Here is a 19616-nt window from a genome sequence, read left to right as displayed (position 1 = left end):
ATCAACCTGCAACAGGAGACAGGGGATGTGCTCCAGGAGAGGTACACATTCCACCACGTGTAGGCCCCAATGATGCAAGAAGGGAAATATTCCTATCCTGTATTCTAGGAGGCAAAGATAAATGTGCTTGTTTGGTTGGTTCTAGTGTAGGCAGGGGCCAAAGAAGAGGAGCACTGAAAACTGAAAAATGAGTCTTGGGATCTGTGCCTGGTACTGATGCAAATGAAGGTGAAACTATACAAACAGCAACACAATCAGACCATTCATCATTCCTTCATTAGCAGCTTTTCTTTGCAACACCACCACCAAAGAAAAAAACCTTCCCTCTTTTTATGAACGACCAAGAGGATTGAAAAGAAAGCCTAATTGGTGAGTGTACAGTATGCATACTGTAAGACCATTTGTTATGCAAATAAGATAGCCCTGAATCCATAGGTGGTGTTAGTGTAATTCAATTTATACAACCTTTGTAATACAGAAACTTACTGAGTATGTGATATTGAATCTTAACTTATAGCAAAACAGTTGCCTGCTAAGAACAGAAAGGCTTCCAGCCACAGTGCTAAGCAGATACAAACTCCACATTCCAGATGAAATCAAAGACCTGTTATCTTGCTCAGATTTACAGGAAAGGCCAGATGTCCATAAGACATACAAAGCTAATATGCTAGCCTTGCTTACCCACATGAATACAGTTACTCTTCATGAAAAATGATTAAATTGTTTTAAAATATTTTACATTCCTTTAGCAGAATAAAAGTCTTTCATGTTCTATTCACTTGGACAATCTAACATTAAGGTTGTGTTTTCATATATGTATATTATACTCTAGGCTCACAGAATTCCATACTGTACAGCTGCCTGCCACTGCCCATTAAAAAAAACTTGACTTCAGCTTCTTATAAACCCTGGCATCAAAATTTTCCATGCCATTGGCTGAAAATTTTGGAGAGCTTTTCAGCAAGAAATGATTCAGCTGTTTCCAAGAAATAAGTCAGAGAGAAAAATACACTGTCATGGCTATATTAAAAAAAAGAAATCTTAAGAGGGTTGGGGGTTTCTTTGTCATTTTTTTTTAATCTTGAAGAGCATGTAACTAGCAAGGTGTGCATCTTCTTGTCCCTGAAATAAATTTACATATAATCCTCAGAAAAATTCTAACTCATATCTACTTTGTAGAGTTTCTTGAATTTAAAGCTACTAAATTTCTAGAGATCCCAAAGTCTTTTACAACTCTGTATGTAAACAGACTGAACACTACCCACTTGCAGAGTGTGAGCTCCAGGGACTCACAAGGACTTTCACCTGTAATTGCTGAACCCAGATGCTAGAAAGCCGGGCACTGAAAATGAAGTCAGGAACTCCCTGTTCTGCTCACAGTAACCTCTTCCTCAGTGCAGTCAGCCTGGAGAAGGTAGCTGTTTTCTTCAGAGTGCACATGGGACACACATATTGACACAAGGATGTTATGAAGGAAATGACCAGAATAGGAGAAGATGTCTTGCCTGCACAGCAACAGACAGGTGATTCTACCTATTAAAATAAAATAAAGCACTGCCAGGTTACCTACAAAGATCACAGATTGGTACTTTGGGCAGCACAGCTTGTTTCTTAATTTCCCCTTTTTGTTCCAGTTGTAATATTTGTAACACTTAATGCATGACGCTCACTAAACTGTTGATCTGTGGTATGATGATGCTAGGAAGATTTCTGTGCTCAGTTTCCAATTTTTAACCACAGGGAGAGAGGGAGAAAAGTTGAGGCTGTGTGTTCAGCTCAGACTCTTTGGAGGAGTGCCTTGTATCACATCCGGATACTGCCTCTGGGCTGACAGAGTAGCACTGATGCAATTCAAAGTATGCTTGCATGTCAGCTGAAACAGTGCTGCAGAAATAGGATTAAGTGAAATTAATACTTCAAAAAGAAAGTGCAAAAATACCAATAATCCATAAGTGATGTGAAGGACTGCTTCCGGAAAAATAAAACAGCAGCAGAAATATCATTAAATTCTGTGGAGGCATAAGGAGGAACAAAAGAAACTCAAGACAAAAAGCGATTAAGCCCTTGGAAGCAGACCAACAGTCAAGGATTCTTTGGATTTAAGGTCAGCCTTAGCCACTGGCTGCATTGCAGGAATCACATCTGAACAGATCAGAATAAATGCAGATTTCAGCATTGTGGTGCCTGAGCCTGAATACTTGCCAGCCCTGTCCTTCATTTGTCTTATGCTTAACTCTAGGCTAAATCTGAATAGCACTTCTTCAAATCACAGCTGATCAATAAGGATCTTGCATGCATGAGCTGCCCTATTATAAAATATACAACACAGATAACTGACAGTAGGAGACAGATGAATTCACGGACGAAAGCTGAATTTCAACATATGATGCACTATTAACTTATGCGGTGTGTGCTTGTGTGCCTGGATCTTAGAGAGAACTGGTAATATGGATATGCATATGTGTTTCCCAGAGTCAAGTACTAGTAAAATAAAAAAGGTAGATGGAAGTTTGGTTATAGTTGGAGGTTATCGGAGACATCTGTGCCAGACATAAAAGCCAGAGTAGCTATATAAAGATGACCAGCTCCAGCAATTTACAAGTTGTTCTTCCAAAATATCTTGTCAGTGTGGAAGAAACTAATTCCTTTCAATCAAAAGCTGGGGATACAAAACAACAGGAATCAAAACTGGAGAAACCAGTTCAGATGAACTGGCCATGATGCTCCTAAAACATACACGCATTCCAATGGAGAGTTTTAGTTCTAGCTCAAATTAACACAGCTGATATTTGTCAAGCTGGATTTATTTCAGACTCTGTTTTTACATCTACCTTTACATGAAGATAACATGCCTTCAGAACAATTTAAAACGCACAGCTGCTGAACCTGTTTAAGCATGACTCAGAATGAAACAAGAACTGCACAGTAGGAAAACATATTCCTTGCACGGGATTTTACAGTCTCAGATCTTGATTTTCCATTATTCAGATAGCTCTCAAATGACTTCAAGAAGACTATGCTTAGGCAATGGCCAACATGCAAGTGACCATATTGGGGCCTAACAGGACACAAACCAGGATCAGGAACAGAGCATGGTGCTGAATGCTGGGACGGTTTAGTTCACTTCCTCTACAATTTAAGTCCTTACAAATTGGAATTATATGCAAGGTGCAACATCTCTTTGTAAAGAGAGGAGACAGAAGAGATGATGAAGCCCTTGATCACCCTTAGGTGCAGTTCTGAGAAAGAGGAACAGTGAGGAAGAGCAACCAGCTGATACAAAGTTTCAGATGGCCTGGATGGGTGAAAGCCTGGGGAAAAATGAGTCAGCTTGTCTGTCTTTATTCTGAATGCTTGTTTTGATCTTAAAAAACACAGACCCTAAGCAAAGGAAATAGGGCCTTGCACATTTTCTCTGGAGGATCTGCTCATCACCTTGCAGACTGTGGCACACATGTACAGTGACCAAAGGTTACCAAAAGCATGTCTTTGTAATTCCATATTGCTTCTATATGTAAACTATTCTCAACCTCAAAAGTTGCGAGATTTATTTATTTCAAGTTTGCTTGTTTTTCCTTTTTTAAGTGACACCCACATTTTGTAGATTATTAACAAACAAGTGTTCAGGAACAAAATAGAAAAGGTCACAAGGAAAACTAATGAATATTTCTGACAGACATTTCAACCTTAAAGACAATTTACAGAGAAGTCTGTGAGAGAATAACATGGTCACATTTGCTCTTTGAATTAAGAGGCAGTGCTAAAGCCACATGCAAACATAACCGGATTTAAAACTGGCTACTTAATTAAACTCCACAGATTAGATCAAAAGAAATAAAACCATTTTTTTTCTCATTCATCATTCTCAGGAATTTAGTTTACTAGTACCGGAAGAGAGTTATTGCTATTTTGATGCAGTTTCAACATCTCTTTTAGAACGAGAATGGAACAAGACAGGATCCCCTTCTATTCAGCATTTCTTGCCTAGTTGCTGATGCTAGTGCAGTCCTTAAAAAATTGAAAACATCCTACAAAAATTACTGGCCCCGCCTAACATTTTCTTATTCACAACTGATAAAGCTTTTCCTTTAGCACACGTAAAGTTTTCCCTAGATTAAAGAGGGAAAAATAGAACTAGATAGATCCTTACTGAAGCCTGGGATACAATGCATAGAAACCAAAACAAGTTTTAAAAGATCCCAGCTTGTTTGACTGAGACCCGGAAGCTCTCCAGCTACAGCAATCCTGAAGAGAGTCTGCCATGGGCTAATTTTCCCTGTTCTGGACAGTCTAGTTCAGGGTCAGGTTGGATACCTCTAAGCTACACTGCAATCTCCGGTGCAGACATGTCCTGAGGGAGAAACACAGTGACTTGCTAAAGCCCATACATTCAGTCTACAGTCATCAGGACTATACTATCGGGATTACATCACCCCTTGATTTACTTTTCTTTTTTTAAAAACAGTCTTTTCAGATGCTACAGCTCAAAAGTAAAGCAAAAGAGCAGCAACAGAAGTACAGTGGTTTCTTTAGTTCAGGGACACTAACTGTGGTGAGACATCAACAGTTCTTATCAACAACTCTTATTTCTATATCCTTAAAAATAAAAGAAACTTAGTTATTCTTCAAAAGCCCTTGTGGAGGAACTAATAATGAGTACTGATGGATAATTTTTGTCACTAATATATGCTTGAGAAGCTCCTAGACAGTAGCCAAGATGATCTATCTGCAAACAAGATGTCCTTTTGACTGGATGCTAGTCTGCAAGAAGAAACTAGTTTTAAAGCAAAGGCACAAAATGGCAGTCATACTGATGCACTGAAATGGAAGGGAAAAAGAACATTATCTCAGGTGCCTAAGAGTTTGCCATATGTGTTAGCACTGCAACAGGAAAGCCTAATAACTCAGGTGCAGCATGAAATATTTCTGGAAACAAAAAAATTTCCATGTACTCCAGTCCCCCGTTTCCCTGGATAAGGAGTAATTTATTATATACAATTCAGGAACAAAAATATAAGGCATAGTCTTTCTGTATTAATGACAAAAGTTTTTATCGCACAGGGTAAATGGAAATTCCCATAACAGGCAAAATAAACCATGGATACAATTTGTTCATGGCCATATTGTAAATTATGGAAAGACTGGAAGAGCCCAGTATCTACCTGTTTATTTTGAATGAACACTGTTTGCCAAAAGAAGGGGATGCCTTCGTAAGTGTATGTACAATGTCAAGGATGGCAGTGCTTGGCACCTTAGCTCTTATTCTATCATAAGAAAGATTAAGACATATTTCTATTGGATCAACACTGTCTCAGTGCTAGGGTAAGATTTATTCCTCCATTTTCTTTTAAGACAGGTGCAATTATTATTCTAATTTTACACAGGGGACCATGGCAACAGAGACATATCAGGTCACTTCATTAGCATCCACAGAAAACTTGACAGCTTAGTTCCAGGTTAAAACTTTGTTCTGTAAGCAAATATGTTTATTCAGCCTTTATCTCCATCTTTATCCCAGGAGACATGAGCAGCTCAATGAGTATGTTTGCTACTGCTCTGTATTCAAGGCTTCAGCAACTGTGAGCTGATGCACCCAACTGGGCAATGCAGAGCTATGGCAGTCAGAGGTTCTAAACTGTAAATATGTTTTAGACAAGGACATTTTCAGTCACAAGTAATATCATCAAGTCCACTGGGGCACCGCTTTCTACAGATAGTCCAAGCAACATTTATATCCACTGACTTCAGGGGGAGACACACTTAGCACCTCAGGCTGTCATGCCTGGAAACCAGGTTTCCTTTTCTCTAGCAGCAAATCAAGATTGGTATTTACTGCAGAGAGCTATTACAAGGATTGCATAATGCTACCAGAGTGCTGTGAGCATGAAATATGCATCGTATTATTAAATATGTGACAGATGTACCTGCAGAGAACTCATTAATTCTAATTTCTATTCCTGTTAGTCTAGAAATATTAGCATATAATTGTTAGTTTCTAAAATATTCTGGCAAACTTTTTTTAACTGAAAAACTGTGTCAGCATTTATTTTGGAATATCAAATGAAGTCTGTTCTCTTGTATGCCCCTCAAGTAATGTGTTACAATAACCTCAATTACCTAACAGGAAATGTTAGAGCCTCAGCAAGAAGGCTTTCTGCAAGCCTTTAAGTAGGAGCTGTGAAATTTCTTCTCAGTAAACTTAAATGAAGATGCCTTCAGTGTGACAAGAAAATTCACAGAATGGACTATTCTGAAAATGAAAACACAAACCAATGCATGTGTGATACACAGACAGACTGTATGGCAATACTGTATGTATTTTGAGACTGTATTGCAGTGCCCATCATAGAGCAAAAGGTGGAGTGAAGAAGCAGCCAACAGTAGCATGCTGTAAGTGCACTGTTAGCTGTAACTGTAGCCTGATGTAAAGAAATCCAAAGGAATTTGCATACCTTCTTTCCTTAAAAAGTATGCTAGTTGAAGAAACACAGGATTTCTCTCTTCTGATGTTTTTAGCCCTCCCTGGAAGCCTCAAGATCAGTTCATTCTGCACAAAATCAAAGCCTGGAAGTAATTATCAGACTATCCGATAGCTGTGTACAAAAGCCCTGCAAAAATGAATACATCCATCTTAGTGACAGAAACAGCTCACATTCACAAACATTGCTTCCCTAGTAAGAATGGCAGAAGACCACATGTCGTTCTGTACAACAACATATGGGGGCCAGGAATTTATTGTCTGTTTCCCCAAACTGCAGCTCTGGGGACAAAATCTTCTATCGGCTTAGACCTCTCAGCCTGCCTCTTCAGCATCTGTTGACTTGAAAGCCTGACAAAAGAAAACTTCATTTAACCAGAAAGATATCAAAAGATGGATGTGCAAACAAAGCACAGCAGTATCTTTGCAAACACTGCATAAGAATACCAACTGTGTATGAGAAACTAGACTATGAAAACAAAACATAGCTTCAACTCTTCCATAATGCTTAAAACATGGAGATTTGCAGCAATTACAACCCCGGCCAATAGCAAAGTTGAAAGTAAACAATACTGGCCAATAGATCTTTGCAGGAAATGAGCTGTTTAATTACTTAATTATTTTGGGAGGAAGCTAAAGAGGAGAGAAATACATGAAATAAATGTGTGGGAACGTAAACACTTGCATAGCACAGTATCACAAGTGTGGAAAAGAGCACTGCAGAAATCACAATGTGGTTTTGCTGAGCTGTTTCCCACAGTATGCGATTATGTGATTAAGGCTATATAATAACCCATGTACACGGGGGGGATGAACTAAATTTACATAGGCAAATTAGGGCAAATTTCCCTCTCTGCTCACTCATGCATACCTCATTTCTGATTATTTATTTTTTATTTCATTGTTCTGTTAATCTAGAACACAGGTCTGTCTTACCGATGCTGAGGGTTGTCTTTGTTTATGAAATAATATGATAAAACACTACGCAGCAGAATGCCTTTTCTAAGTTACTCCAAAAGCATCTGTTACTCAAAGTGAGTGTCTTAGAAGTATGCACAGTGAGTTGCACAGTGTGAGTATGCACAGTGAGTTGCAACACTTTGCACAGTATCTGAGATGTTTTACTGCTTCAGTTCTGTTTTTTTTCTAACTCCTACTAAATATTCACAGACTACAGATCTACCTCTGACTTCTTTTTGTTTGATTGGTTTTTTGGATCAACAGAGTGTGGCATCTTACCATGAATAAGAGTTCACTGTCTGCTCAAGCTTTGCAGGCAGATTCCTGCAGTATCTTGCACTCTGCAATTTCATAGGAACTCAGAGCCCCGACTAAGTAGGATAAAAGTCTTTTGAGTTCTGTTTCTAAGCAATACCATACCTCTTAAGCCTCTAAGAATATTTGTACTTTGAGAAACCAAACTAAATTTGGTTTCTTGACTAGTATCGGGGGGGGGGGCGGAGAAGGCATTTTTTCTTAAACAAACCATGGTGCATAAGCAAATAGTGTACTGCATTTCTGAACAACTGCTAAGTAAGGAAACAAACCTTATGAGAGGATAACATTTCATTGCATTAAAGTGTAGCATGGCTCAGAAAATGTTTTTGACAAGTCTGCATGATGAACTTCTGCTCAGTTTGGCACATTTTCTTTGTGCCACCCTGAACTATATTAAGAATTATAAGGAGCACTTCTGAAAGAGTACACATGGAAGAAAAGAGACAAAAGGGCTAGTAAAGGGTCAATTAGTTGACAGAAGCCATGGAATAAATGGAAATTATATTCACCAATTTTATACTTTCAATCCAATGTGAAACTTCAGTAGAACAGTGATACGCAATTTATGCTATATATTAAACATACATAGATAGTTAACACATTACATGCTACAATACATTGAGAACAACATTTTTTAAGCAACTTATGTTCCACGTACTATGCAGGATTTTATCTGTAGGACTAATGAAGGGTATTCATGCTACTCTCTCACAGTAAAGCTATTAGGATAAATGGGACCAACTCCTAGTGTCACAGACAGCATAATGCTAAAAGGTTTAATAGGCTATTTGGCAGGAGACAGACAGAATAGATTCAGCTGCTAAAATTGTGACACTGACATTTTGCCCTTCGTTACCAGTGTTCTTATCTTTCCCCATAGAAAAATAAGTGTCGGATGGTGCAAGCTGTCAGTCTATCAGTTTCTAGTTAGGCTGCACTACAACAGCTCTACTTCACAAAGAGAAATTTATTTCCCAGGAATATTTGTAATCTCTTGCTATTAAAGGTTTAATTAAGTATAGCTTTAGGGCACTAATTAACACATAATAATTACATACTCTGACTATCCTCCACACCCGTCATCTAGAAAATATACAAGAATAAATAAAAATGGGTACACAGATTATATACCCGTCATGGCTTCATTTCCTTGCCATTGAATTCAACAATAAAGTTCTGAAATAATCAGGCAGAGAACACTGCCCTAGAGAATAAATTGCCTAAAAGTAAAATTTTGTATCTTGACAAGTTGGAATTACACAAGAGTTTTAGTATTAATTTATGGGTCACATTTTTATTTCCAGTCCTACTGACATTTTAAGGCACACGGGATACATCAGGCAAAGGACATCTGAATAGACTTGTGAAGGCACATTGGATACGCTGAAACTGTTAGAAAGACAGACTAGGGAAAAACAAAACAAAACAAACACAAGAAAAAAAGCTGTAAATCACATAGAAGCCAATATAAATATTGTGCTTTTCCAAACCAGAAAAGGGCCAGGCAGGTTTTTTTGCATCCTTCACAATTAATAGGCCAGAGCACTGTTCCCAGAGTTCTCTACTCCCTCAAGAATGCTTATCTAATTCATTTTTAATCCCTCTGTGTGTTTCACCTGAGTGCTGAGAGCAAAAGAAGAAAGCTCTTACATCTAGGTATCCCATCTTATTCTCTGCAATATTTATGAGAGTAAAGAAATGCTTGAACATATGTTGCAAAGCATGACTAAGCAAAAAAATTCATTCCTGACATAGCATCACCATTACACCCACCCATGCAATTTTTTATTTGCAATTAACTGGCTTTCTGCAAGGCTTTATAAGGGTTTTATTTACTATATGCATTTGTTTCAGACAAGTCACTACTTCTAAAGTGAAGCCACACCTGGAACAAGAGATTTTTTTCCTCCTGCCATGGGCATTACCCTCTGGAATCCTGCAGTGCTTCTCTTCCCCCGTCACTAGCACTGCAAAGCCACTTTTGGCCACAACCAACCTCCAGACAGTTTCAGTTCTTACACATAGCAATGGGTTGTTGTCAATTTCATGCGTTACTTGTTGTTCTACGAATTAATTCAGGAAGATACACTATGTGGAGCTTCTGAAGAGCAGCATGTAAAAAAATGTTCAGGTAATACAGGGAAGCAAGTGAGACTAGGTCCCAGCACTCGATATTCTTGGGCGCCATCTGCCGGCTTTTTATTAATTAGTGACACCTCTAATGACATAAAATGCCCAGGTCAAAGTTGAATGTTTTCTGCCAAAATGCATTTTCTCTTCCAGAGGTGGAAGTATGCTCACCCGCAACTTCCAGCAAAGGTCTGGAACATAGGTCTTTCTAGTCCTCCACTCCCACTCATGGCAGCTAAAGCCGGGCTAGGATAGCCCACCCAGCATGGGACACAACTCCTCCCACAGCTGGAGAAACTCCAGGTAGCACCTTGGCCTTTCATTACAAGCCTGTGATCTGCAGCCAGCCACCCTGTCTCTTACACCCTTGCCCCAGAGGACAAAATTCAGCAATGCCAATCTCTATGCTCAGAAGTTTCCTACCACCAGCAGCAAATCATCACAGCAGCTGAATGTGACTTTCTGCCCAAGCTACTAAAACCTATAATATAGTCTATTTATACTGCTGTTGTTAACCCACTATATGTCTCACACATTTAGACAACAGTCTTGACTTTGAATGACTCTAAGTCTGCGGTCATTCTGATCAGCAGTGAAGACTGTGATTCACCTTCTTATTAAGAGCTAAATGTGTATATTGTGCCAAGATCTGGACTCAAAACCATGAATCCGCATTTCCCTGCGACTCAGAAACACATGGACATAAGAATCCTGTTCATGCCTATTCCTAGTCTAGACATACTCTCTCTTTGCAGACAACGGCACCACGCACTGTTCTAGAAAGAGCAAACTGTTGTTTGTACAGGTTTCTGTCATTCAAAACCCAACAGAATAAATACCTCTAAGAGTCAGATATTTCCATTAGGCTCAAGAGAATTAGGCATTATTCATGTGTGACAAACAGAATCTAAATTTACAAGTGTATGAATCAAGAAGGGAGTTTCCAGAGGCATTTTAGAATGAGAAGGCCATTTAGCTGTCCCTCTTCAAACAAACCTTCTGCCACATGTAGGCTCTGGAAGGAGGAAGAAATGCAGCTCCCGAATTCTCTGCCAATGACACAAAACTCAATTTGGCAACATTAGCTAATGAAAAATACAAACCTGTTCCTACAACCACAGCTATGAAGACAAATTGAGTATACTCACTGAATGGAAATTAGAAGTATTTTTAATAGCTGGGTTTAGCAGAAGCAAGTGTACAACTATTAAACCCTGTCATACTTTTTTTTTGCCAGAGGATGAACCCTAAGAATAACTAAAACCACCACTGTAAGTATCATAATGTAAAGAGGATTTAGACATGTGAAACAGATGAGGGATGTATAAATCTTTATGCATAAGAATATTTATGCCTATACTGGGAAAATTCTGAGTATAACCTCCCTATTCAAATATTCCATGAGCAGCTGCCAGCTCCTGATTGCATTTCAAATCCCAGCCTGGAATACAACTGTTGGGATTCAAATTCATGCAGCATTACTTGTCTGTGAATCTAATTAAAGATACAGACCTACTGCAAATGTAGGGAAAGCAATGCTGGTTCAGCTGCGCATGACACAGCACGCCAATTCTGTATCACTCATGTTCACACAGAGAACATTTAGTAAATCACCAGTCACTTTCTGGTCTTCTGTCCAATCCAGTTTCAAATATCCCAAAGGATAAAACTATAATCTCCCTTGAACACCACTTCCATAATATTCACACTGTTAAGAAATATACCTCCTCATAATCAGAATAATTTAACTTTTCTGAATTTTCAGTTAATTTCAATACTGATATGACTGTAAACAATTCCATTCATTCTTTGGCTTCTATATCTCCTACTGAAAAGCTCGGTGAAAAGGAAGTATACCAAAAATAAATAAAAAAAAGACAGAGTCCCCACAGGAAGTAAAAATGAAAGGCATAAAAGCTGTATACATCCATCAGCTGAAGGGCCACTGGATGACAGTCTTTTCTACCTGAAAAATAAAGATATGCCTGTCTTCCGACATTCCTTCAATCTTTTTTTATGAATTTGTGGTTGCTTTCTTTAGCATTCCCCGCTGTTTACCCAGAAACATCTGCATTATTTGTTTTCCCAACTCAAAGATTGCCTATGCTTCCTTAAACTTCTGTATCTTCTATCCTCTCCTAGGGTTCTCTCCTGTTTTGTTTTTCTCCCATCTGAAAGTTCAGAAACAGTATTGAACTTTCCCCTTATCTTTCCTCCTTCCTCACTCCCATATGGGTCCCCTCTTTCAGCTTTCCTTTCTGCATTTTCCTTTCTGTGCAGCTTTTTCCTCCCTATATGCAATATACTCTCCCTCTCCGCTCTTCCTGTTTGTGAGCCATCCATTCTTTCAGTGATGAAAAGGGTAACAAAACAAAAACAACTATTTATGTACCTGATGACATGAAACTTCCATTTTTATGGAATAATATTGCACATTTGTGGTACAAAGTTGCAGCTCTCCATCAATGTGAGATCCTGGATGCTTTGCCATAAGACATTAAATACCAATTAAGTGCCTTGGATTCCTAGCACGGAATCACCACCCCTGATCTTCTGTTCTTTCCACACCACTCTCATTACAGTTCTTTGTTTCACCTTCCAGGTGACTCTTAACTAACTTTTCGTCACCTTCTGGCACCTTTCCACTTATCTTACTTGATCTAATGAAATCTATTTATTCCTCTTATGGATTCTAAACTCTGCATCTCATTCCAAATTATTTGCTCCACCAGGACTGATACAAACTTAGCCAGCTATTCTTTTCAAGAGGTGAACTTCAAATGAGGAGGCAAACGTAAAAATTTGAATGCATATTTGTTCCGAAGCAGTGGCAAAACCACGTCCATCAGCATGCTGCAGCTTTTGGGAGTGCTACACAGCCCAGCCCAAACAGCATTAACAAGTCTGTTAACATCATCGTTCTGTTGCTGCCATCTTTACCAATTTTAATGGAAGAATATACAGGAAGATGTTATGATTTCTATTACCATGCTGCACAAGAGCCCTGATTGTAAACAAGACTTCATTTGCAGGGTACTATATATAGAACAAAAGACAATCAGTGCTCCAAAGAATTTACTGTCTAAGATGAGAGACAACACATGTAAATTTTCTACAAGGGAAGCAATGAGATAATAATGTTGGCCAACACGAGAAGTACTAATCATACAGTCGTGATGAAGATTTTTGTAGGCATCACTGTAAGAATTCACCAGAACTTTCAAAAAATGACTATGAAAACAAACAGGTTGATCCAAACAGTATCATTCATCACAATTAAGTAGAAAAATCTGGTTATCGATAGAAACTTTGACTGCAATGCAACCTTTAAAGATTAAAATGCTTCTTTTTCATATGGACTCAGACATAACATAAAGCTTTTTTGCACAAAACAGCTAACAGAGAACAGCAATAAAATGTATGTGAAGGAAAAACTGGATCCTTCATGAGATGTGATAAAAATAGATGTTAGTTCGGTCAATCAATATTAATTCATTGGAAATCAGAATTGCAAAGACAGAATGCAGTAAAGCCTACAGAGTATTCATGTTCTGCTACTGCCAAAATAAGAAGTAATAGCTATTAAAACAAATGATAATGAAGAGATACTGTTTAGAAGTACAAAACATTTATTTTTCCTCAGTGTTAAGTTTAAAGAAATTTCAGTAACAAGTCCTCACCTGTAACAGCTTTGATAATGGTATTAATACTGCAAATGCATTTGTAGAAAAATGGGGGGTTGTTGTTCTTTGGGGTTTTTTTTATATTTTCTCTGCTCCCATAGGAGGATAATCATAGATACTATCTTTTGGTAAGCCAGTTACCAAAAACCTCATATGGCAAGAGGCCTGAGATACATACCCTGATCTCCTGAGAGCCAAGGGGAGAAGATGTCCCAAGTCCTGACAATTGCTCCTAGAGGTCCTATTGCTCCCCTGAAGGATGCAGGTGTGTGCCAGAACAGCTTTGGTGTTGGCCCAACGCAAACCTCAGCTTGCATTTGACTAGATCAGATGCCTCATACCAAGTTTACCAGGTAAAGGCACCTAAATGACTCCTTAAGAATCCTGTTCCAGGATACAGGAGGATATTAACAGTGTCCAACACCAGGCACCTCATTTGATCTGCTCACCTCTTTCAAAAGCCAAGACAGGGGAAGAAGCTACTCCAAATGGGAAATTTAGAAAAAAGCTTAACTGAAGTGCTTTGAAGCAGCCTCTGGCACCATTGTCTATGCAAAAACAAGGGCAAATATCTTCTCTGAGACATGTACCAATATTCTCCCTCCTCTTTCCTCCACCCTTTCTATAGCCCCTGAGAAATGTCTCTCCTCCCACTCCTTACAGTTTCCTTCTGTGCTTTTCTGCTGCTGAATGATCTTGTTGCCTGAGCAACTGCAGCTGAGGAGAGGAGCAGGGAGAGGGTTCTGGCCCAGTTGTGTGCTATTCGCAACAGCACTGCGTTCTGACCCTGCAATGCACAATAGCAACGGTAGCAGCCTCAGGAAATTAACAGTTCAGCTGAGTTAGGTGCCTTGAGTTAGGTGTAACCTCCTTACTAGTTGCTGGGGATTTTGCAGCCACCTTATATTTTTGTTCAAGTATGAATAAAATAACCTAACACTCAAGACTGTCAAACAAATAGTCGTTTAGCTTATCCTCACACCGATTATATTCACAAAGCAGCCGCATTTGTTACACTCTAATTCTGGTCCTAATAGAACTCAGAAGTACAAATTAACTGGTAATTAATCTCTACAGTCACAATAATCCACTCCAGAAATTTCATATTATTATGATGTGCCTGTCTCTCCCTTTGCTCTTTTCTTTGTGTATTTTAGAATTCAGAAAAGTAACCAGAACAAAAGCATCTATCAATGACCTTTCCAGATCCACTTCAGTATTTGTACTTTGCTTTCTTTTCATCTTTGCAGTCTGTTTCTTAGTATTTGAACAATATCTGGTAAAATGAGAATGTAGTCTTGGTGCTATCACTGCACAAGAAACAATAATCTCTGCAAGATATCCAGCAGAGATTTCTTTTCTAATATTGTTTTATGGGAAAAAAAAAAATCCTTTAAAAAAAAAAAAAAAGCATTCTGCTTATATGGTTTTGTGTTCCTACAGTATAGGAAACACTACAAGTTGTTTCCCCCCTCACACGATGGTGTATGATCAAAATTATTGTAACTGACTACTTGTTGCTCTGCTGATTGCAGGAGAGAGGGTTGTGCAGTTTTTCCTGCATTGGAGCAAAGTATCACATTGAACATAAAGCATGGAATTATGTGTGATGATACTTCTTAACAGATATTAGAACCAGTCTTGTTAAAATAAAACAAAAAACATCAGGGATTGCAGACCTAAGTGAGTGTAGCTACTATGACATTTCACTCTCTTTTTTATTGTTATTTAGTTTTTACTTCTGAAGTAGAAACTTAGTTAGCTAGAGGTTCCAGTTACATCAGGGGTTAATGGTGAGTTACTGGAAAATGATTTGACCTTTTAAATTTCATATCAGTGAGAGCTTCATTCAAAATTAATTTACTCCAGCTTACCAAATCTGCCTTTAGTAGCTGCATGCTTGCTAATTCTGTCCCCTGCACTGTATTTATAGCACTTTTTTAATTTAGTTTTTGGACTAGGTTTATTTTTGTTGAGCATAAAATAGAGGACAACTGGAGCTTAAGCTTGACAGAACCCAACCACAAAAGCTCAGAAACTAATACTTCATTATTTTTGCTCTGTTATCTTCAGAGATAACCTACTTCCATTCTCAGCTATCCAGCAGAATAGTCAGAGTGAATATCACTGGAGCAAAACAAAGTCCAGAATTTATGGCTTCCTAAATTCAGAGAGAAGCTTTAATTAATGAAGTCTGGAGTGCTGTGACTAGATAGCAGATTCCATCACTTCATTTGGAATAAAACCATCAGCTTTTCTCAATGTATCTGGAAGTTTCAAAATCATCTGTCAAAACAATGTTAACACATCCAGGACATAAGTAATTGTGCTTGGGAGAGCTTAGATAATTGGTCAGGTATATCCAGTGCTGCCTCTTCAACAGCTCTTTCTGACTACTGGCTTCAGCAATGATGCAAATCAGATGACTGTATATACAGCTTTCAAAAAGAGAAGGGAGGCACACAGGGTCATAAAATTTAGTGAAGGAAAAGGCGTAGGGCCAAACATCGTTAGTGTGACTCATGAATTTCAAAGGGATTACAGAAGGATGGAAATAGACCACATTTAACATATAGGTCACCATGCTAATATCATTAATCTTCCACCAGTGAAAGATTGCTCCCTACCATTCTGTGATTTAAAGTATGAGGATAATTGGCCCATGGGAATACAAGAAAGCTAGAAGAAAAAAAGTGAAATAATGGGAAGAGCCTGAAGAAATAACATTAAAAAAAAATTTAAAATGGAGTATCTTAATTTTCCTTAAAAGGTCCTACTGAATATCGCTGATGGACTCTTATCAATATAAACCTTTATCAATATCTTGTATCATTTGTCTGTTTATCAATACAAACTCTTTTATACTGTTCTATCTGTGATTTGCATTTGATGAAAGCTGTATCACTAAACTGTATTTTGCTTTTGGTAACTTCAGAAAACCTAACTCTCACATCACATTCAGAGTTTCGTGGATAAAGCATGCAAAAAGCTATCTAAGTTGGCCATCTCCTTCTCTCCATAAAACTTGCCAGAGTAACATAAAAAAAACCATCTCACAAAGAAAAGAATGCAATAAAAATAGTATTATCACTTCTTTAAGCTCTAATGAAATTTCTTAGTGGAGGTGGAACAAAACCATCTTACATGTGGTAAGGGCACTCACCTGGGAAGTGGATCTTGGATGGGCTTTGTACTGTTTCCAGTGAATAATGAATTAATTTAAAGACAGAAGATGAATAAGTAATTAATTTTAAGACAGAAGAATTCCATGAAGCAGGAAGCACAGCTTATGATTTCCTCCTTCAGGTAAGTGACCTGGGCACTAGGCTACGTAACTAACCTCACAACATTTCCTCTCATTCCGGTATCTTTAATCTCCCATTCAGCACATATCTTGTAAGAGCCTAATTTCTTCATTAAATCAAGGTATAAATATGTGGCTGATCTTTGTGAAGTCTGCATTTGAAGGAGGTGTGTGCAGCACACCAGTCAAGTAGACATAGGAATTAAGTCAGCTAGTCAGAGCTTGGCAATAATAAATTGCATTGGATCACGATGCTGTGTACCTGTAAATTTTGTTCACTCTTGAAGTATTTTTAAAACTCACTTTTAAACCACTTTCTTATATTTTGACCAGACTATTTTATCCAAGACAAAGAGAATTCTGAGTTTGATTAATAAATAAGAGAAAAAAGAAATAGGAGTACTGCCAGTATCCAAAATGTTTCAGAATCTCTCTTAACAGTGAGGTGACAAGACAACTCTCCTACTTCTCTGTCTGTGAAACTGGATAACTATTCTTCAAAATAATGTCTGAGACTGGGGACAAAGTTTTGTAAAGAACAGATTTTTAAACTTGCTTAGGCATTTACAGATGTCTCTAGCTTTTTGAAATTCCATCTCTTCTTTATATGTAACTTTGGGTGTTTGAATATTACTAAAATACTACTTGGCTTTTACGGACACTTTGGGTAAAAGTATATTGTCACCTTGCTAAACAGAATTTTTAAGACAGTTTTTATTTTTTTCAAGATGAAGTGACTGAAAATTCTTGAGGTTGCTGAATAAAACACACAGGTCTAAATTGCTTTAAATCCCAATACATGATTAGCAACTGATTCTTGGATTGGGAGACACCAAGTTCTTCTGAAGGAAAATAAGGCATATAAGGCAACACCAGTACAGTCCTCCCCAGTAACAGTTGTATTTGCTCTAGAGACTATACATTTGACACTGCACTTGCATTGTTTTCCTTATGCAGCATGATTTCTAAAACTTCCAGAGAATGCTTAATACAAACCAGCTAGCAAGTAAATAGGTCAACTGAAGAAGCACGTACCTCAGGCCTGCCATTTGATCATGTATCCTTGTTAGAAATCACTTCTGTACAGAAAAAAGGGCTATAAAGAAAAGGAATAAAATTTTGTGGTTTAGCCCATCACTGTGTTTGATTTAACAAGCACTTTCATTTTTCAGCTGCTGCAAATATTAAACAAGAACCATGAAATCACTCTGGAGAGTATCACAGTTACATCTGCGCTGCTTTCTTGTATGATGCCAGCTTCTGTGCAGTAAGAATGTCAGTGATCCTTGCATTCATTGTTTTCATCCTTTTGGTCAAAATCCGATGTATGTTACACTGTAAATTGAGTTATGATATATACAGTGTGTCTAAGGTCAAACACCCCATCTTATCTTATAATCAGTGTGACAACTAACCAGATTTGATCTTTTGTCACTCATTACATATCTAAGAAACAGCACCATTAAAATTAATATACATCCACCAGCATAAAAAGAAATGATAAAACTGAACCTGAAGTTTCAGTAGGCATAGCAATGTATAACAATAAATCAATTTTCACTTAGCATGGACTCTCCACTTTTTCCATGAAGGTGTATTAACTACTTCTGAGAGTTTACACCTCCCTTTTCCTGGCATACAAAATATACTTGGCCATTCTTTCTGATCCCTTGCTTATGCCTTGTATTTAACTATACTTCAGGTTTGAACTTTACAACACAAGTTGGTCACAAATAAAATTCTAGAACTTCATAACTAAATTAAATTATATAAGTGGGAAAAGGAATGACTATTGACCTCTGCATTCATCATGTGTGATGATACCAGACTTTGGAAAAACCTCTCGTGTAGAATTTGACTGCTCTGCATTTCATAATCAAAAAGTGCAGAAGTCTGTGGTCACTCAGGTGGTGTCAAGCTGAGTTAAGGAAAAGGTCAGGTGTCAGTAATGAATGCTCTAGTTCTGTTACAGAAGTAACAGTTTGGACAGCTAAAACAATCTCAGTCTGAAAATAAACATTTCATGCTCCCTGCATTTCTTATAAAACCAAGCAGTCTCCAAAGTATACTAGCCTGTATCCGCAAACAGTGTGCAATACTTTTTTTTTGTTTTTCCCCAAGCATAAGCACTTGCTTAGGGCTCTATTCTGTGTTCAGAAATCCCACAGAAGCCACCAGTGTTGACCTTTTCACCTGACTGCTCTTGGAGTATCTGCATCAGCATATACATTCATAATAGCAGGATTACATTAATTTCACTAACATGAATAGCAAAAAGCACTAAAAGGGAAAACTATTCTTAATTTGTAGTTCACCCTCAGTAATTCTGGCAAATGTACTTGAACATTAGTAAAAATTCAGCTGCAACGTATGTAAAGTAGACATCACCCAAGTAATTTATTCCTGAATATGTTCTTTAAACTGTGGCTTCAATAAATATATTAAATCTCTGTTCTCACATTCTTTTGACAGTATCACCTCTTTCTCCCCCCTTACCGGCAAACAGGATTATATCAACTGCCCTTTGACTTGTAAAAATGCTAGAAATTCCTTCTCAGCATAGCAGATGGAGTACAGAAAATGCTGCATCAGATTAAAAAAAATCCGACCTAGGAAAAAATGTGATCCACTAAGACAACTACAAAAGTATCCTGGCAAGGCCCTACTTCCCAGGGTCACAGAACTTACCTTTTTCTACAGCACTGAACACACTTCAAGCACCACTAAACTGGCCAGTCTTTGA

The 19616-nt window shown here is 38.0% G+C and overlaps 1 long non-coding RNA gene across 1 annotated transcript; it reads left to right on the top strand.

The window, feature by feature from the left end:
- Positions 1-19333, top strand: LOC138686134 (uncharacterized). The gene is made up of 3 exons (XR_011325492.1): positions 1-369; positions 13671-16875; positions 18046-19333. It is a non-coding gene; the product is annotated as an uncharacterized lncRNA (long non-coding RNA).
- Positions 19334-19616: the final 283 nt, after the last annotated feature.

This window comes from Haliaeetus albicilla, chromosome 7, assembly GCF_947461875.1.
Source record: "Haliaeetus albicilla chromosome 7, bHalAlb1.1, whole genome shotgun sequence".
Lineage (NCBI taxonomy): Eukaryota > Metazoa > Chordata > Aves > Accipitriformes > Accipitridae > Haliaeetus > Haliaeetus albicilla.
The sequence above is the reverse complement of the archived record's forward strand: the minus strand, read 5'-3'. Positions and strand labels throughout refer to the sequence as shown.